Genomic DNA, 20,474 nt, shown 5'->3' on the forward strand with positions numbered 1-20,474 from the left:
GGAACGTTCTGCGGCTTGGATCTGCGCCCCCCGCCACCACCACACACCACCACCCCCTACTCCGCAGGGGGAGCTACCTGGGTGGGCTGCCCTAAGCGCCCTTGTCTTCAAGCTCTCCTTTTCCAGCGTGGCTGCCCAGGGGCGGCTTCCCGGGACCCCTTCGCCGGGGAAAGTGGGCGCTCGGAGCCGGCAGTGGCTGGAGGGCTCCCCTATTCGCCCCATCCCTCGCGGGCTGCCTGACCTTGGGGCCGGCTCCTGGATAAAAGGGGGCTGTGAAGGGCACCTACTTTCTAGGGGCCGTGATAACCTGCGAGTGACTTGATGCTCATAAACCGCTGAGAACGATGCCTGGCACACACTGGCATTTGTTGTTGTGTGCGCATAGCCTGACCCACGTGTTGTTGCTAAGGACAGGCTAATACTCCGGCTCAAACCGATATTCTTTTCAATGTTTACTGGGCGTTCACTTACAGAACTCAAGCTGAAGGCTTGGACGGCCATTTAGTAACCGTCTGGGATCGTACGTGCCCTGGACGCAGTGCCACCCCACCCCCCAAACATGCACACAGCTCACTGCCCAACAGCCTTGGCTGTGCTCGCCCTGGCACGTGGTGGTGGTGGTGGTTTAGTCGCTAAGTCGTGTCCAACTCTTGTGACCGCATGGGCTGTAGCCCGCCAGGCTCCTCTGTCCGTGGGATTTTCCAGGCAAGAATACTGGAGTGGGTTGCCATTTCCAGACCCAGGAATAGAACCAGGAAGGGAACCGGGGGTCTCCTGCATCACAGGTGGATTCCTGCATTGCGGGCGAATTCTTTACCAACTGAGGCAGGAATTGGACTCAGTGCATCTTTCTCAAGCTGTGCTCCTGATACCCCTGCAACTGTCGCCCCTGCCCATGCTTGCCCCATTAAAAGGGTCTGTAGGCAAGATGTTTGTCAACATTTCAGTGCTTTAATAATAGGGAAAGCTTACTGAGCACTTACTATGCGCCAGGCACCACAATGCGGCTTTTATATGTGTGTTATTGGTGCAGGCTACTATCCATGGGGTCGCAGAGTCGGGCACGATTGAGCGACTTCACTTTCACTTTTCACTTTCACTTTGTTAGTCTCCTAACAGCTCTAGATCTATGAGGCAAGAACTATTATGGTAACCCCTCCTTAGGGATTTAGAAACGGGCACGCAAGACCAGCCCCAGGTCTGATAGGAACAGGGACCGAGTTTGGAGCCAAACTATATGGAGGCTGAGCTCATGCAGTTTTGCAGTAGGTCTACTATGTACTCTGTGTAAACCAAAATTGAGATTCCATTTACCACCTTATCCAGACATCTTATTGGTTCTTATCCCCAACCTCCCATCCACCACTAAAGGTAAGGATGGTTTGAATACAACCGGTTCTGTGATACCTGGATTTTGACATTTTCTTTGACCTCTCCATCACCTTGTCCTTTCAAAGAGAAACCGTGGAGGCAGTAGTACAAATTACCTGGTTAGTGTAATTTCGCCTTTGGTTAAAGAGAGTAGGATAGTGTAAATAAATAAAAAGAAGGAAGTAAGAAATTTCTGAATCTTCAGAAGTGAGTCAGGTACAGATTTCCCAGGATGGTACCTACCTCAGCTGTCCCTCCTGATATCAACCACATGTCCCAGTTTAAATGAGAAAATGTGGATCCCCAAAGGAATATGCCAAGCCAAAGACCACGGCAGTACCGTGAGCTGACTTCAACTTTTAGCATCTCCTCTAGAGTCGCTAGAGGAGATTTCCTCTAGGGAAATTTCCCCTAATGCCCAGGGTTGCTCGAGAATCTGGTTTCCTCCCCTCCTGCTCCCTCTAACCTGAAAGTAGCATAAGGAAATTAGCCTGATTGAATAATATTTTAACAGTTGGCACCCCCAACTCTCCCAATCTGGTGACTGCCTGAGGGCTCATTGGTTTCTTTTGAAAAGGAGAAAAAGGAGTTGTACTCCTTTAATTACTTGAAACGTTGATTAAAACATGCTTACTGCAGTTGAAACATGTAAATAAGAAAACACATTCAGTAGCTGTTTACTGTTCCTTCTTTTTTGGTTGTTAGTAAATTTTCTGCTGTGTGCTCAGTTGCTTTGCTGTGTCTGACTCTTTGCAACCTCATAGACTGTAGGCCGCCAGGCTCATGTATCCATGGGATTGTCCAGGCAAGAAAGTTGGGTTGTCATATCCTCCTCCAGGGGATCTTCCCCACACAGGGATCGAACCTGAGACTACTGTGTCTCCTGCGTTGCAGGCATATTCTTTTACTGCTGAGCCACTGGGAAAGTCCCCATTAATACATTTTCAGTTCAGTTCAGTTCAGTCGCTCAGTCGTGTCCGATTCTTTGTGACCCCATGAATTGCATCACGCCAGGCCTCCTTGTCCATCACCAACTCCCGGAGTTCACTCAGACTCACATGTTCATCAAGTTAGTGACGCCATCAAGCCGTCTCATCCTCGGTCGTCCCCTTCTCCTCCTGCCCCCAATCCCTCCCAGCATCAGAGTCTTTTCCAATGAGTCAACTCTTCGCATGAGGTGGCCAAAGTACTGGAATTTGAGCTTCAGCATCATTCCTTCCAAAGAAATGCCAGTACTGATCTCCTTTAGAATGAACTGGTTGGATCTCCTTGCAGTCCAAGGGACTCTCAAGAGCCTTCTCCAACACCACAGTTCAAAAGCATCAATTCTTTGGCACTCAGCTTTCTTCACAGTCCTACTCTCACATCCATACATGACCACTGGAAAAACCATTGCCTTGACTACAACCCTTCAAAAAAATTTTTAAGCACAGTAGCAGAATACTGGTGGGTTCATTTTAAAAAAATGATAAAATCATAGAGAATGCTGCTACAAATTGAGTATCTTCCCATGATAGCTGTAAGTGTTAATTCACCAAAAAAGATTTTTTTGAATTTTGTACTATTCGTAGACATTTAGTGGGCTTCCTGTGGTAGCTCAGATGGTGAAGAATTTGCCTGCAGTGCAAGGAATCCAGGTTCAGTCCTTGAGTTGGAAAGATGCCCTGGAGAAGGGGATAGCTGCCCACTCCAGTATTCTTGCCTGGGAAATCCCATGGACAGGGGCACCTTGTGGGCTACAGTCCACGGAGTAGCAAAGAGTCAGACACAACTAAGTGACTAATACGCACACACAGAAAGTCATTTAGAATTATAAAATGTTTCTGCAATATTCACTTATTAATTTTAAAAATTGCTCTGATACTTAGAAATAAGCTTAACCAAAAAGGTGAAATGTCAATGTACTGAAAACTACAGAACACTAATGAGAGAAATTAAAGCAGACACAAATAAATGGAAAGAGATCCATGTTCATGAGTTGGAAGAATTAATATTGTTAAGATGCCAGTACTACCCAAAGCAATCTACAGATTCAATGCAATTTTTATCAAAATCTCAATAATAATTTTAGAGAATTTTGGAAAAACAATCCTAAAATTCATATGGAATTTAAAAAACAAAACAAAAAAAACCCTGAAAGGCCAAAGCAATTTTGAGCAAGAAGAACAAACCTGGAGGCATTGTACTTCCTAATTTCAAACTGTATTACAAAGTTATAGTAAGCAAAATAGTACTAGCATAAAAACAGACATATATATATACCAGTGGAACAGAATAGAGTGACCAGAAATAAACTCACAAGTATAAGGTTAACCAATGACCTTCAACAGGGATCCAGGAATACATAATGGGAAAAGGATAATTTCTTCAGTATATTGTGCTGGAAAAACTGCATGTCCACTTGACTTGTCTTATACCTTTCATTATAGGGGACTGGAATGCAAAAGTAGGAAGTCAAGAAACACCTGGAGTAAGAGGCAAATTTGGCCTTGGAATACGGAATGAAGCAGGGCAAAGACTAATAGAGTTTTGCCAAGAAAATGCACTGGTCATAGCAAAAACCCTCTTCCAACAACACAAGAGAAGACTCCATACATGGACATCACCAGATGGTCAACACTGAAATCAGATTGATTATATTCTTTGCAGCCAAAGATGGAGAAGCTCTATACAGCCAACAAAAACAAGACCAGGAGCTGACTGTGGCTCAGATCATCAACTCCTTACTACCAAATTCAGACTTAAATTGAAGAAAGTAGGGAAAACCGCTAGACCATTCAGGTATGACCTAAATCAAATCCCTTATGATTATACAGTGGAAGTGAGAGATAGATTTAAGGGCCTAGATCTGATAGATAGAGTGCCTGATGAACTATGGAATGAAGTTCATGACATTGTACAGGAACAGGGATCAAGACCATCCCCATGGAAAAGAAATGCAAAAAAGCAAAATGGCTGTCTGGGGAGGCCTTACAAATAGCTGTGAAGAGAAGAGAGGCGAAAAGAAAAGGAGAAAAGGAAAGATATAGGCATCTAAATGCAGTGTTCCAAAGAATAGCAAGAAGAGATAAGAAAGCCTTCTTCAGCGATCAGTGCAAAGAAATAGAGGAAAACAACAGAATGGGAAAGACTAGAGATCTCTTCAAGAAAATTAGAGATACCAAGGGAACGTTTTATGCAAGGATGGGCTCAATAAAAGACAGAAATGGGAGGCACCTAACAGACACAGAAGATATTAAGAAGAGGTGGCAAGAATACACAGAAGAACTGTACAAAAAAGATCTTCACGACCCAGATAGTCATGATGATGTGATCACTAATCTAGACCCAGACATCTTGGAATGTGAAGTCAAGTGGGCCTTAGAAAGCATCACTACGAACAAAGCTAGTGGAGGTGATGGAATTCCAATTGAGCTGTTTCAAATCCTGAAAGATGATGCTGTGAAAGTGCTCCACTCAATATGCCAGCAAATTTGGAAAACTCAACAGTGGCCACAGGACTGGAAAAGGTCAGTTTTCATTCCAGTTCCAAAGAAAGGCGATGCCAAAGAATGCTCAAACTACCGCACAATTGCACTCATCTCACATGCTAGTAAAGGCATGCTCAAAATTTTCCAAGCCAGGCTTCAGCAACACGTGAACCGTGAACTTCCTCATGTTCAAGCTGGTTTTAGAACAGGCAGAGGAACCAGAGATCAAATTGCCAACATCCACTGGATCATTGAAAAAGCAAGAGAGTTCCAGAAAAACATCTATTTCTGCTTTATTGACTATGCCAAAGCCTTTGACTGTGTGGATCACAATAAACTGTGGAAAATTCTGAAAGAGATGGGAATACCAGACCACCTGACCTGCCTCTTGAGAAACCTGTATGCAGGTCAGGAAGCAACAGTTAGAACTGGACATGGAACAACAGACTGGTTCCAAATAGGAAAAGGCTGTATATTGTCCCCCTGCTTATTTAACTTCTATGCAGAGTACATCATGAGAAACGCTGGACTGGAAGAAGCACAAGCTGGAATCAAGATTGCCGGGAGAAATATCAATAACCTCAGATCTGCAGATGACACCATCCTTATGGCAGAAAGTGAAGAGGAGCTAAAAAGCCTCTTGATGAAAGTGAAAGAGGAGAGTGAAAAAGTTGGCCTAAAGCTCAACATTCAGAAAACAAAGATCATGGCATCCGGTCCTATCACTTCATGGGAAATAGATGGGGAAACAGTGGAAACAGTGTCAGACTTTATTTGGGGGGGCTCCAAAATCACTGCAGATGGTGACTGCAGCCATGAAATTAAAAGACGCTTACTCCTTGGAAGAAAAGTTATGACCAACCTAGACAGCATATTCAAAAGCAGAGACATTACTTTGCCGACTAAGGTCTGTCTAGTAAAGGCTATGGTTTTTCCTGTGGTCATGTATGGATGTGAGAGTTGGACTGTGAAGAAGGCTGAGCACCGAAGAATTGATGCTTTTGAACTGTGGTGTTGGAGAAGACTCTTGAGAGTCCCTTGGACTGCAAGGAGATCCAACCAGTCCATTCTGAAGGAGATAACCTTGGGATTTCTTTGGAAGGAATGATGCTAAAGCTGAAACTCCAGTACTTTGGCCACCTCATGCGAAGAGTTGACTCATTGGAAAAGACTCTGATGCTGGGAGGGATTGGGGGCTGGAGGAGAAGGGGACGACCGAGGATTGAGATGGCTGGATGGCATCACCGATTCGATGGACATGAGTTTGAATGAACTCCGGGAGTTGGTGATGGACAGGAAGGCCTGGTGTGCTGCAATTCATGGGATCACAAAGAGTCAGACACAACTGAGCAACTGAACTGAACTGAACTGAAGACTTGAAACCATAAAGCTCCTAGAAGAAAACATGGAAGAAGCTTCTTAACATCGGCTTTGGTGATAATTTCTTGGGGACTTCTGTGGTGGCCCCATGGTTAAGAATCCACCTGCCAGTGCAGGGAACATGGGTTTGATCCCTGGTCTGGGAAGATCCTTGGGATTATCATCTGGGAAATGCAAATCAAAGCTGCAATGAGATGTTACCTCACACCTGTTGAAAGAACTGTTACCAAGAAGCCAAGAGAACACAGGTATGGCAAGAGCCTGGAAAAAAGAGAACCCTATACACTATTGGTGAGAATGTAAATTGGTGCAGCCACTATGGAAAACAGTATGGATGCTCTGCAAAAAAAATATATAAATACCATATGACCCAGGAATCCTTATCCTGATTCTATATATAAAAGAATTGAAATCAAAGTGTTAAAGAGATTTCTCACTCATGTTTGTTGTAGCATGATTACAACAGCGAAGAGAGGAAATAAAATGTCCAGGAATGGGGCTTCCCTGATGGTCCAGTGGTTAAGAATCCAGCTCCCAACACAGGAGATATGGGTTCGATCCCCACTCCAGGAAGATGCTGCAGACCAACTAAGCCTGGGTACCACAGCTCCTGAGCCCACCCTGGAACTACAGAAGCCCAAGTGCCTGGAACCTGTGGTACCCAGCAAGAGAAGACATCATAGTGAGAAGCCCAGGCACCACAATAAAAAATTGTCCTGGCTCACCGCAACTATAGGAAGTCCATGCACAGCAACAAAGACCCAGCACAGCCAAAAAATAAAATAAGTAAATAAATCTTTTTTAAAAATGTCCAAGAGTAGATAAAGAAGCTGTGGTAAATGGGATACTATTCAGCCTTGAAAAAGAGAAACTTTGCTGTTTGTTTGCAAACATGAGCTCAATAAAGGACAGAAATGTTATGGACCTAAAAGAAGCAAAAGATATTAAGAAGAGGTGGCAAGAATACACAGAAGAACTGTACAAAAAAGATCTCCATGGATGAAACTGGAGGATATTATGTAAGTGAAATAATCCAGACACAGAAAGACAAATGCTATACGATACCATGTACATGAAATATCTAAGGTAGTTAAACACATAGAAGCATACATGGGAAGTGATTGGCAGGAGCTGCAAGAAATGAGGAACCAGGAGGCATTAGTCAAAGAATACAAAGTCTCCGTTTGACAAGAAAAAAAAAATTTTCTGTAATTTAGAGTTTCCTCAAAATTCTCCAAGCCAGGCTTCAGCAATACGTCAACCGTGAACTTCCAGATGTTCAAGCTGGTTTTAGAAAAGGCAGAGGAACCAGAGATCAAATTGCCAACATCCACTGGATCATCGAAAAAGCAAGAGAGTTCCAGAAAAACATCTATTTCTGCTTTATTGACTCTGCCAAAGCCTTTGACTGTGTGAATCACAATAAACTGTGGAGAATTCTGAAAGAGATGGGAATATCAGACCACCTGACCTGCCTCTTGAGAAACCTGTATGCAGGTCAGGAAGCAACAGTTAGAACTGGACATGGAACAACAGACTGGTTCCAAATAGGAAAAGGAGTACGTCAAAGCTGTATATTGTCCCCCTGCTTATTTAACTTCTATGCAGAGTACATCATGAGAAATACTGGGCTGGAAGAAGCACAAGCTGGAATCAAGATTGTTGGGAGAAATATCAATCACCTCAGATATGCAGATGACACCAGCCTTATGGCAGAAAGTGAAGAGGAGCTAAAAAGCCTCTTGATGAAAGTGAAAGAGGAGAGTGAGAAAGTTGGCTTAAAGCTCAACATTCAGAAAATGAAGATCATGGCATCTGGTCCCATCACTTCACGGGAAATAGACCGGGAAACAGTGGAAACAGTGTCAGACTTTATTTTGGGGGCTCCAAAATCACTGCAGATGGTGATTGCAGCCATGAAATTAAAAGACGCTTACTCCTTGGAAGGAAAGTTATGACCAACCTAGATAGCATATTGAAAAGCAGAGACTTTACGTTACCAACAAAGGTCCATCTAGTCAAGGCTATGGTTTTTCCAGTGGTCGTGTATGTATGTGAGAGTTGGACTGTGAAGAAAGCTGAGCATCAAAGAATTGATGCTTTTTCACTGTGGTGTTGGAGAAGACTCTTGAGAGTCCCTGGGACTGCAAAGAGATCCAACCAGTCCATTCTGAAGGAGATCAGTCCTGGGTGTTCTTTGGAAGGAATGATGCTAAAGCTGAAACTCCAATACTTTGGCCACCTCATGCAAAGAGTTGACTCATTCGAAAAGACCCTGATGCTGGGACGGATTGGGGGCAGGAGGAGAAGAGGACGACAGAGGATGAGGTGGCTTGATGGCATCATCAACTCGATGGACATGGGTTTGCATGAACTCCAGGAGTTGGTGATGGACAGGGAGGCCTGGCGTGCTGCAGTTCATGGGGTCGCAAAGAGTCGGACACGACTGAGCCACTGAACTGAACTGAATTGAAATGTTTTATTTGGTATATGTTTAAGATTTGATTAGCCAGAAATTGTAATGCATTTTCAACTAAGTTTTTGTGATAGGGAATAAGTGGTGTAGTGGTAAAGAATCCACCTGCCAATGTAGGAGATGTAAGAGACTCAGGTTTGATCCCTGGGTTGGGAAGATCCCCTGGAGAAGGAAATGACAACCCACTCCAGTATTCTTGTCTGGAGAGTCCCATGGACACAGGAGCCTGGTGGGCTACAGTCCACAGAGTCGCAAAGAGTGAGATACGCCTGAGCACACACACTACATTACATTTTTAGAAAAGAAAAAATAAGAAGGGAAGTCAAGAGAGTTCCCTGCTGGTCAGGGGCTACTCTGTGCTCTCAGTGCAGGGGACGCAGGTTCAATCCCTTGTCACAAAGCTAGATCCCACAGGTCACAACTAAAGATCCACGTGCCACGACTAACACCTGGTGCAGCCAAGAAGAAGCCCAGATGTCAAAATCTGATCCTTTTCCAAAAAAGTAACTTCAGTAAATGCCCTAGGCCAGTATAATCACCTTTGCCTTCTTCTTTTATATTCCTGTGTAAGGAGACTTGACCTTGAGTTCACATGAGATCGTTAATTCTCAAAGATACCTCAAAAATAGACCTGAGTTTGTAACTACAGCCCTTAGAAAATGAAGAAACGTGAATGTTTTCAATCAATGGAGGAAAAAAATCCCATGGTGTCACCAAGTCATATTTAAAACTGTCAATCATTGCTCTCATCAGCCCATCAGCTTCTCCGTGGTGAAAAAGGGAGCCACCATTTCTGGCAAATTCGAGCTCCGTCTCCCAAATCCCTCCTCACTGAGACCTGGGGCTGTTTTCATCACTAATTGCTCAGAGCCAGACTGTGGCCCTGTAAAATTCTGTATCTCTGCCTGGCTGCTCAGTACCATCTTTGTTCCTCGTACAGTGGCTCACACCCAAGTCTCAACATTTCAAATTTATCTTGTTCCTAAATGTTTTACCAGTGATCCAGTGAAAGAAGTGTTAGTCATTCAGTCATGTCCTACTCTTTGTGACCTGTGGACCATAGCCCACCAGGCTCCTCTGTCCATGAATACTTGTCTCCCAGCAAGAATGCTGGAGCGGGTTGCCATTCCCTTCTCCAGGGGGATCTTCCTGACTTAGGGATCAAACCCAAGTCTCCCGCATTGCAGGCAGATTCTTTACCGTCTAAGCACCAGGGAAGCCCTGTGAACCAGTAATGTTTCCTGTCCCCCACTCCCCACACCCTTGCCCCCACGTTTAGATCCTTTTAGCCATGTTGATTTGCCTGCAGTTGTCTCTCTTCTCAGCAAGCCTCCTGGAAATATCTAGACTGATCTTTACCTCTCTCACCCCATCAACTTGCATGTGCTATTGGTTGTGTGCCTTGCAGAGTGAAACCCTGTGGGCAACGTACATTATTAGGTCAGACATTAGGCAGTTCCCTAAACATTTTCCTCCCTTTTGATATACCAATTTCAAGTTATTTTTTAATTTTGAAAAAATAAGGGTTTTTTTGGTTTTTTGTTTTTTGTTTTTTTAGAAAGAGGGACAGCTCACCTCTGGGCTTCACTTACAAGGAAAGATAAAAAGATAAAGCAAAAGTTTGCCTAAATGGAATAACAGAGAAGGCAATGGGACCCCACTCCAGTACTCTTGCCTGGAAAATCCCATGGACGGAGGAGCCTGGTGGGCTGCAGTCCATGGGGTCACAGAGTCGGACACGACTGAGCGACTAAGCAGCAGCAGCAGCAGCAGCAAATGGCATGTTCTCTTATCTTCACCTTTGCCTGCCCTCCCCTGCACATAAATTATGGGATGTTTGTGGGAGACCTTCTCCTTAGCACGGGATCTTTTTTTTAGGAAACAAATACTTAATGTATTTTTTAATTTTATGACTATAAAGAGACAATACTTCCTGTATCTCCACTTACTGAAGCAGTTAGTTTTTCTTCTAAGTTTATTGTGAAATATCCTCAACTGCCTATTGGAGGCCTATAAGTGTTCTTAATGTTAAACGGCAATAATGTGGGAGGTATTAGACAGCTTTGTGTTCTTTCTCCATAAGTGCAAAGTCCAAAAGAACACATATAGGAGGATTTTAGATTAACAATAGTAAAATGAGCAAAGGCCATGAGCTGGAGAAGGTTGCAGATGGATCAGACAGCATCTGCAGGGATCTTAGGGGGGCCAGGCTTCCGGGGTGAGGTAAGAGCACCCGGAAAAATAAACTAGGGGGGCAGTCATTCAAGGGGAGGCCTGCTCAGCACAGAGGAGTTTCTCAGCTGGAGGTAATTGGGGCTAAATGGATTCAAAGGGAGCAGGTGTACAAGTGTGCACCTGTGTAAGCAGGAACACACTCAGAGGTCACCGTGAACCGGGCTTGTGGAGGCTGAAGGAAGGAGTGTGAGGGGTGAAACCTGCCAGATTGGGAGACTGATAGGCTATTTGAGGGGCAGCTAGAAAGACAAGGGTCAAGAATAGCAAAAACATTCTAGACTGACTTTCCCTTGTTCTGGTCATACTCGCAGGTGATGTTTCCTCAGCTCCTAATTCATCATGCTTATATTACAACTCAGTGTGTTGGCATTTTTTCCTCTGGTTGTTTTATCTTCATAGCAAGTGTATATAATCTTCTGTAGAACCCAGGTGATGTCTCTTACTGCTCAAAATAGTCTCCCTGTTCAGAGAACTTTAACCAAAGGAAGGAAGATGATATTCCTGAAGCCTGCACGAGAAGCACCCCCGAAATGACCTGGCCACCCGAGGAATGTCGAAAGGTGGATGTTGTGACACCATGGGTCAGCACTTCCCGTGGTAAGAAAGTCAACATGCAAGCACCATCTCAAAGTCTAGCCCCCTGGGAGGAGCATCGCCCCCTATGTTGCTTGGGCTCTGTTGACGGACATTGGCGAGAATGTCCCCATTATCATCAGACAGGACTGAAGAGAGATTTAGTAAAAGAAGCAAAGCACATAGGCACTAGATTATAAGTCATAGCTATGCAGCTCCCTGCTGACTCAGGGTCTAGTTTGCCTTGGCAAAACAGATCTATGCCCTTGATCTGAACTTCATTGACCATCCTTTTACAAAGGAAGAGGAGGACAGCCAGCTGAGAGGGTGTAGGAGGCAGAGGGGATTCCAACAGAGAACATGTTCAGAAGGTAAATGATTATTTTTACTGGAGAAGGTATTTAGTAAGTAGCCAGCTTCCTCAAAAGCTGCTATGAGGAAGATTCTGTACTTTAGAATGTATCAAATCTAGATAGAATGTTTTCCTATTAGATAATATCTATTTTTTCAGATTGCCCATATTTTTTGAGAGTCTCCAAAAGAAACTCATTAACTTTATAATGCTTGACGTTATTTTCTTTGAAAGTGAAAACTGCTCAGTTGTGTCCAACTCTTTGGGACCCCATGGACTGTAGCCTGCCAGCTCCTCTGTCATGGGATTCTCCAGGCCAGAATACTGGAATGGGTAGACATTCCCTTCTCCAGGGGATCTTCCCAACCCACAGATGAACCCAGGTCTCCTGCGTGGCAGGCAGATTCTTTACCACCCGAGCCACCAGGGAAGCCCAAGAATACTGGACTGGGTAGCCTATCCCTTCTCCAGGGGATCTTCCTGACCCAGCGATTGAACCAGGGTCTCCTGCATTACAGGCGGATTCTTTATCAGCTGAGCTACCAAATACTGGAGTGAGTTTCCGTGCCCTCCTCCAGGGAAACTTCCCAACCCAAGGATCCAACCCAGGTCTCCTGCATTGCAGGCAGATTCTTTACCATCTGAGCCTCATAAAATCATAGCATATTATTAGCTTCTACACATAAACCTCATTCCTTGTGCTGCTGTGCTGTGCTAAGTCTTTTTTGTTGTGTCCAACTCTTTGTGACCCTATGGACCATCAGGCTCCACTGTCCATGGGATTCTCCAGGCAGAATACTGGAGTAGGTTGCCTTGCTCTCTTCCAGGGGATCTTCCCAACTCAGGGATCAAACTCTGCTGTCTCTTAGGTCTCCTGCATTGGCAGGTGGGTTCTTTACCACTAGTGCCACCTGGGAAGCCCAACCTCTTTGCTTACAGAACTGTAAACCAAAGGTTGGTTTGCAAACCCTAAGCAGTGGGCCAAATCTGTTCTGCTGTCTGTGTAAATAAGGTTTTATTACAAGAATACAGCTAAATGACTTTTTCACACATTTCAAGGGGCTGCTTTCATGCTATAACTGCAGAGTTTAGTTCTCAACAATTTTACAGGCCACAAAGCCTAGAACATTAAGTATCTAACCTTTAACAGAATGTTTGCTGAACGCTGTTACAGATAAAAAGACACACAAGAAACATGCCAACAGGATACAACCTGTGGAACTTTTCTGAACTCTGATTTGAACAAACCAAAGATAAGAAAACATTTTTAAGACAGGAGAATGGACATGGGCAGATAGATTATAATTAAGAAATATTGTTAATTTCATCAAATTGGCCATATTTTAAAAAATAAATAAAATGGCAACAATAGCAACCATTTATGCTGCCAGAAGGAAAATAATTTTCCTCACATGCAATTAAGATTACAGGATAATTAGGAGCCATTAGGTGGTTCCTCCCACATTACATCAGCTTGAACTTTCGGCCTAGGTTTTACTGAGGTCTTAGAAGAACATGCAGGAATTTGGGGTTAGCTATAAAGTTCATTCAGGTTTTTCCATAAGATGTTACCAAAAAACCCAAAGAGACTCTTTGGATTGGCCAATATCTTGGGAATTCAGTTCCTGACTTGAATAAAGAAGTCCACAACTGACCTTAAAATCAAATACATAATCACTAAAAAAAAAACTTCCCCATGTTAACCAAACACTCATCTATAATATTATTGCAGATGGAACAAGTCTTTTTAGCGATAAAGAATCATTACATATAGTGCTATTATTAAATGATTCCTACAAAGGGTGAACTTTGGGGATGATTCAGTTCAGTTCAGGTCAGTCACTCAGTCGTGTCCGACTCTTTGCAACCCCATGAATCGCAGCACACCAGGCCTCCCTGTCCATCACCAACTCCCGGAGTTCACTCAGACTCACGTCCATCGAGTCCATGATGCCATCCAGCCATCTCATCCTCTGTCATCCCCTTTTCCTCCTGCCCCCAATCCCTCCCAGCATCAGAGTCTTTTCCAATAAGTCAACTCTTCACATCAGGTGGCCAAAGTACTGGAGTTTCAGCTTTAGCATCATTCCTTCCAAAGAAATCCCAGGGCCGATCTCCTTCAAAATGGATTGGTTGGATCTCCTTGCCGTCCCAGGGACTCTCAAGAGTCTTCTCCAACACCACAGTTCAAAAGCATTAATTCTTTGGTGCTCAGCCTTCTTCTCAGTCCAACTCTCACATCCATACATGACCACAGGATAAACCAGAGCCTTGACTAGACGGACCTTAGTTGGCAAAGTAATGTCTCTGTTTTTGAATATGGTATCTAGGTTGGTCATAACTTTTCTTCCAAGGAGTAAGCATCTTTTAATTTCATGGCTGCAGTCACCATCTGCAGTGATTTTGGAGCCCCCAAAAATAAAGTCTGACACTGTTTCCACTGTTTCCCCATCTATTTCCCATGAAGTGATGGGACCGGATGCCATGATCTTCGTTTTCTGAATGTTGAGCTTTAGGCCAACTTTTTCACTCTCCACTTTCACTTACTTACAAATCCTTTCACTTGTTTTTCTTTACCCCTCTCCACCAAAATGTCCAGCATGTAAATGAGAGGGCCCTTAGGACCCAGAATTACAGTTCACCTGCTGCTGCTCCTGCTGCTGCTAAGTTGCTTCAGTTGTGTCTGACTCTGTGCGACCCCATAGATGGCAGCCCACCAGGCGCCCCTGTCCCTGGGATTCTCCAGGCATGAACACTGGAGTGGGTTGCCATTTCCTTCTCCAATGCAGGAAAGTGAAAAGTGAAAGTGAAGTCATTCAGTCATGTCCAACTCTTAGCAACCCCATGGACTGTAGCCCACCAGGCTCCTCCGTCCATGGGATTTTCCAGGCAAGAGTACTGGAGCGGGGTGCCATTGCCTTCTCCGACAGTTCACCTCCATCAGTAATATTCCTGATTGACGTTGGAGAGCAGCCAGGTAGGGACTCTCCTCCGGTTACAAATGATTCTGTGATTAAGAAATGACAAGTCCCTGGATGCAGCAGAGCAGAGCAGTTGGCCTGATGGTGAAGAAGACCAGCCACTGGCTACAGCAAGGACCAGGCACCCTCCTCCTTTCCCCAGCTCATCCCCACTCACCTGGATCTCTGAGGCACATCCTCACGCCAGGCGGAAGGATCTTTCTGGAAATAGATCTCATTCCTTTTCTCCACAGCTTAAATACTTCAGTGGCTCCCTATTGCCCTCTGGTTCAAACTCCTCCATCTGCGGGGGCCTCTGTCTACCTCTGTCACCTGCCACTCCTCACCTCGTCACCCTACTTGGGTTTGCAAGTCCCTAACCCCTGCATGCACCTCCCCTCCTGTCCTTTGCTCTCTGCTTGGAACATACTCCACTTCCTCCATGTAGCCTACTCTTATCCTTCTTCCTTTTTTAAAAAAAAGAAAAAGCTACGAGTTATACAAACAGAGATTGCATGAAGCACATATGAAGAATTTAGGGAAAAATTATTCAAGACAAGCATCCTGGATTCCCACATCCCAGAATCCTCTTCTATGCCTCTCCAGAAACATAGCCCCAACTTGCCCCCACTTTCTCTGCTTTTCTTTTCTTTCTTTCTTTTTTTTTTGATATTTATTTATTTTATCACTGCAGATCTTATTTACAGGGCTCAGGTGCAGTTACTTTGAGGCATGTGGGGTCTTGGTTACCAAACCAGCGATCAAACCCTGCACTGCAAGCACTGCAAGACAGATTCTTAATCACTGGACCACTAGGAGCGTCCCTCCTTGTATTTCTTTATGGTCTTACCATCTATGCATACATTTCCTAAGCAGTATCTTATTTCTGCCTCCTTTTAAAATGTTGCGTTCATGACTTTATTTCCAGCCCCCAACATTGTGTTCGTGATCCAAGTTATTGAGTGTAGCCGTAAATTCACTTCCTTTCCTTGCTGATATTATTTCATTGGCCCACAAGTCTTCTGTGCTGCTGATGGATATGGACTGTTTGCTTTGTGGGTGCTGAGTACCAGTGATACTGCTGGGCATATTTTTGTACACACAGACCAGAGCATCCATGTGCATGGGCAAAGCTCTCCTCTAATTGCCATCCTCAGGGGTGGAGCGCTACCTGCCAGAGCATGTAAAGACTTCCGCTTCCTACATACCACCAGTGGCTTTCACAGGCGGTGGTACCAGTAGGCACCTGCATTAGCGGCACGTGTGGGTTCGCTAATTCCTCTCTCTGCTCCTGTGTCAGTTTTGACCGCTGCACTGCAGAAAAGGAAAGGAAAGTGAAGTCACTCAGTCATGTCCGACTCTTTGCTACCCCATGGACTGTAGCCTACAAGGCTCCTCCGTCCATGGGGTTTTCCAGGGAAAGATACTGGAGTGGGTCGCCATTTCCTTCTCCAGGGGGTCTTCCGACCCAGGGATCGAACTCGGGCCTCCCCCATTGCAGGCAAATGCTTTACCATCTGAGCCACCAGGAAGCGCTGCAGAAAGCTTTGCCCTCACCCTAAAGGTCTGGATTAGATGCCTTTGTGCTCCTTTAGCACCTGTGCTCACCTCATGGCCACACGAATCTGACCCTATGGCATATGCCTGACGTATGTGAAAAGATGCGGCGCGGCTCCTAGCTGCTGGCCCGCAGGACCCCCTGCTCCACTAGTGCTAAGACCACATGTCCCTCAGCCTGCTCTCAGCCCAGGACTGAGCACAGAGGGGCTACCATTCCAGGCTCAGTTCTATTACCCCCAGCACTCCTCTGATGGATGACACGGGCTCAAGGACTTCTCAGTGAGCTGGCACGTCCTCTCTTGGAATTGCACTGCAGCACAACGCTCTCTGTCCCCACCTCCTTTTCCCCACCTTGCACAGCTGTCCTGTAATGCAATCTGAAAGCTCTCCCACATTCTCTGATTCCCTCCTTCATAGGTCTGTCCTTGACAGGCATTTCCTCCAAGAAATCTCTTATGTGAACATGTTTCTAGTGTCATCTGAGGGCAGAAGAAAACTGCTCGGCCCAACCTTGGTACCTCTTTTATTTCCATGGGTGTAGTCAGAAACTGTACTTTCTTAATTAAAAGGTGTGGCCAATGTGCAGCAGGGAACGAAGGAGCTAAGGCTCTCTTTCTTTTCAGGAGGAGAAAGCAAAGTCTCCTCCTAGGTCATTGGCTTGGGAATGCTCTGACCTCTCATTCCACAGTTCAAAAACCTCTGAGTACAACCCCACCTATCAGACTTGTGAGAATCCTAGAAAGGGGAAGGGGCCAGTCATCAGTGGCCTCTCAGCTGGTCTCCTGTGATCCCCACCTACTGGTGTTATACTTCAAATAATTCCGTCCTTGAGTGTGAGCCAGATTTAAAGACTAGCTTCTAGAGTAGTGAATACAGCAGAAGTGACAGAAGATGACTTCGGAGATTAGGTTATAGAAAGACTGGGGCCTCCATTATAGTCTCAGAGATGGAGTAGAAAAGACGCTAGGTTCTGTATCAGAAGACTTAAGTGCAGTTTTTCTCTGTGTGGCATGGCCAATACTGATAATACCCCTTTTCATCTTAAGTTCTTTATCTGTTAAAAGGAACAATAATACCTGACTAGCTCCTGTGATTGTTTTATACAGGAAGTTATATAAGAGAAAACTCACTGAATGTTGCTTTATATACCTTTTTTGGACCAACCCAATGATCACAGCAATCTGATGAGTGGATACTCTCATCATCCCCATTTTATAGATGAGTAAACTGAGGCACAGAGATATTAAAGAATTTGCCTAAAGTAATATCTGAAGAAGGGAAATGCTACCCACTCCAGTATTCTGGCCTGGAGAATTCCAAGGACTGCATAGTCCATGGGGTTGCAAAGAGTCGGACACGACGGAGTGATTTTCACTTTTCAAAGTAATATAGCCAGTAGGCTTGCCTGTTGGCTTAGCAGTAAAGAATCTGCCTGCAATCCAGGAGCTGTAGGAGACGTGGGTTTGATCCCTGAAGAAAGATCCCCTGGAGGAGGACATGGCAACTTATTCCAGCATTCTTGCCTGGAGAATCCCATGGACAAAAGAGATTGGTGAGCTACAGTCCATAGGGTCACAAAGAGTTGGACATGACTGAAGCAACTTAGCAGCATGCACAATAAAGCCAACAGTGCTAGAGCCAGGATTTGCCCAGAAGTAATTTGGCTCCAGAGTCCACATCATGAACACAACCCTAAGTACTTTATCTAAAACACTATAGGAATATAAATCCTGTGTGACATATTGGTGTAAAGATAGACACAACAACTGGAGCAGATAGAGTCCATAAACAGACCCACACACATATGGTTAACTGATTTTCAACATGGTTGCAAAGGCAATCCAGTGGAGAAAGGATCCTCTTTTCAACAGATGATTCTGGAGCAACTTAATGTCTTTATTCGAAAAAATGAACCTCAATCAGTACCTCACACCATAGGCAAAAGTAACTAAAAAAATTTATCATAAACCTATTTAGGTAAAACTTAAAGCTATAAAACTTTCAGAAGAAGAAAATCTTTGTGCTGCTGCTGCTGCTAAGTCACCTCAGTCGTGTCTGACTGTGCGACCCCACAGACGGCAGCCCACCAGGCTCCTCTGTCCCTGGGATTCTCCAGGCAAGAATAGTGGAGTGGGTTGCCATTTCCTTCTCCAACACATGAAAGTGAAAAGTGAAACTGAAGTTGCTCAGTCGTGTCTGACTCCTAGCAACCCCATGGACTGCAGCCTACCAGGCTCCTCCATCCTTGGGATTTTCCAAGCAACAGTACTGGAGTGGGGTGCCTTCTCTGAAAATCTTTGTGACCCTGAATTCAAGGTTTCTCAGTTGCAACACCAAAAGCACAACTCATAAAAGAGAATAGTGATAAACTGGACTTTATCAATATTTAAACCTCCTACAACTCGAAAAGACATAGTTAAAAAGGAAGCCAGGGACCATGAGAAAATATTTCTAGGTCATATGTATGATGAAAAATTGTGTCCAGAATGAACAGAGAAACTTACAACAGTAAGAAAACAACTCAGTCTTTAAAATGGACAAAAGATATGAACAAACGCTCTGTCAAAAAAGATGATGAATGAGCTCGTGAAAAGATGTTCTTCATTAGTCATTAGGAAAATGCTAATTGAAACCACAGTGAGCTACCACTCACTACAATGGCCTAAGCTTGTTTTTTGTTTTTTAAAGCAACTATTGGTTAGGAGAAGGAGCAACCGCAATTCTCCTACATTGCTGATGGGAATGAAAATGGTGCAATCATTCTGGCCATTCTTTAAAATGTTATACATAGACCTAACCTAAGGCCCAAGCATTCTACTATTGGGTGTACCTTAGTACACTGTACCTTAGGTGTAAATACCTAAGATGAATGAAAACATGTGTCCACATAAAAAGACTTGTATAAATGTTCATAGCAGCTTAACTTGCAATAGCCAAAAACTCGAAACAACTAAACAATTCAAATGACCATCAACAGACAAATAAATTGTGGTATGCTCATGCAATGGAATACTACTCAGCAATAAAAAGAATAGAGTGAGCTATTGATCTATTCAACAACATAGGTGAATCTCAAAATAATTATGTGGAGTGAAAGAAACCAGACAAAAAGAGTACATACTGAACGATTCTGTTTATATAAAACTGTAGGAAATTCAAACCATAGTGACAGATAACAAATAGCAGTTGCTTGAAGGCTTGAAGTAGAAGTGAATGAGTCTATGAAGGGGCATAAGGAAACTTTGGGGAGGAGATAGATAGATCTATTATCTTGATTAGGGTAATGGTTTCGTGGATGTATACATATGTCAAAACTGAACAAGTGTGTGCAGTTTTGCATATCAATTATAACCCAAAAAAGCTGTAAAGCATAAATCACTCACATTATTATAGCCTAAGAAGTAATTGTAAGTCATTGCCTGACTTACCTCTTCCCTCATCTTCTGCTTCCTCTTCCCTGAATTCCTGGATAAGGAGTCAAGACCATATTTACCTCTGGTATTCATATCAATTAAGGGAGGAAAAAGTCCATGTGGAAAGAATTTTGTTAAGTTCTACAGGAGATACAAAGTTGGATAAGAAATAGTTCATGTCTTCAAGAAGTTATAATCCAGATAGAGAAAATATAAGTATGTTTAAAGTTAAATTAACAAAGTATAAATATCAATTCTAAAAAATAGAAAACATTTAAAAAGCAAATGATTAAATGCCTTGTGAAGCATACAGGCAAACAATTTCCAAAGAGTTACTTTGGGCTGGGATGGTTTAGGAATGTTTCGTGTAGGATGTGGGATCTGAGCTGGAATGTGAAGAATGGATAACATTTAGATAGACAGGAGAAGTAAAGAGAATAAACATAAGATGTTTTGATGGGGTCAGAGGATGGTGACATTGAGTGAATAAGTTGGATGGGAAGAAAGGCTTTTATAGAAGAATCACAGAATTTAACTGTTCAAAAGTAGAACCAGAGTTGGAGGGTCTTGAGGATCAGGCAGTCTAAACTCCCAGCCTGTATTTCATCTTAACATGAAGAAGAACATGTGAACTAGTGAATCTTTCAGGGTTGGAATCATTCAGCAGAGAGTATACAAGCATAT

The sequence above is a fragment of the Ovis canadensis genome, chromosome 1 (genome assembly GCF_042477335.2).
Source record: "Ovis canadensis isolate MfBH-ARS-UI-01 breed Bighorn chromosome 1, ARS-UI_OviCan_v2, whole genome shotgun sequence".
Lineage (NCBI taxonomy): Eukaryota > Metazoa > Chordata > Mammalia > Artiodactyla > Bovidae > Ovis > Ovis canadensis.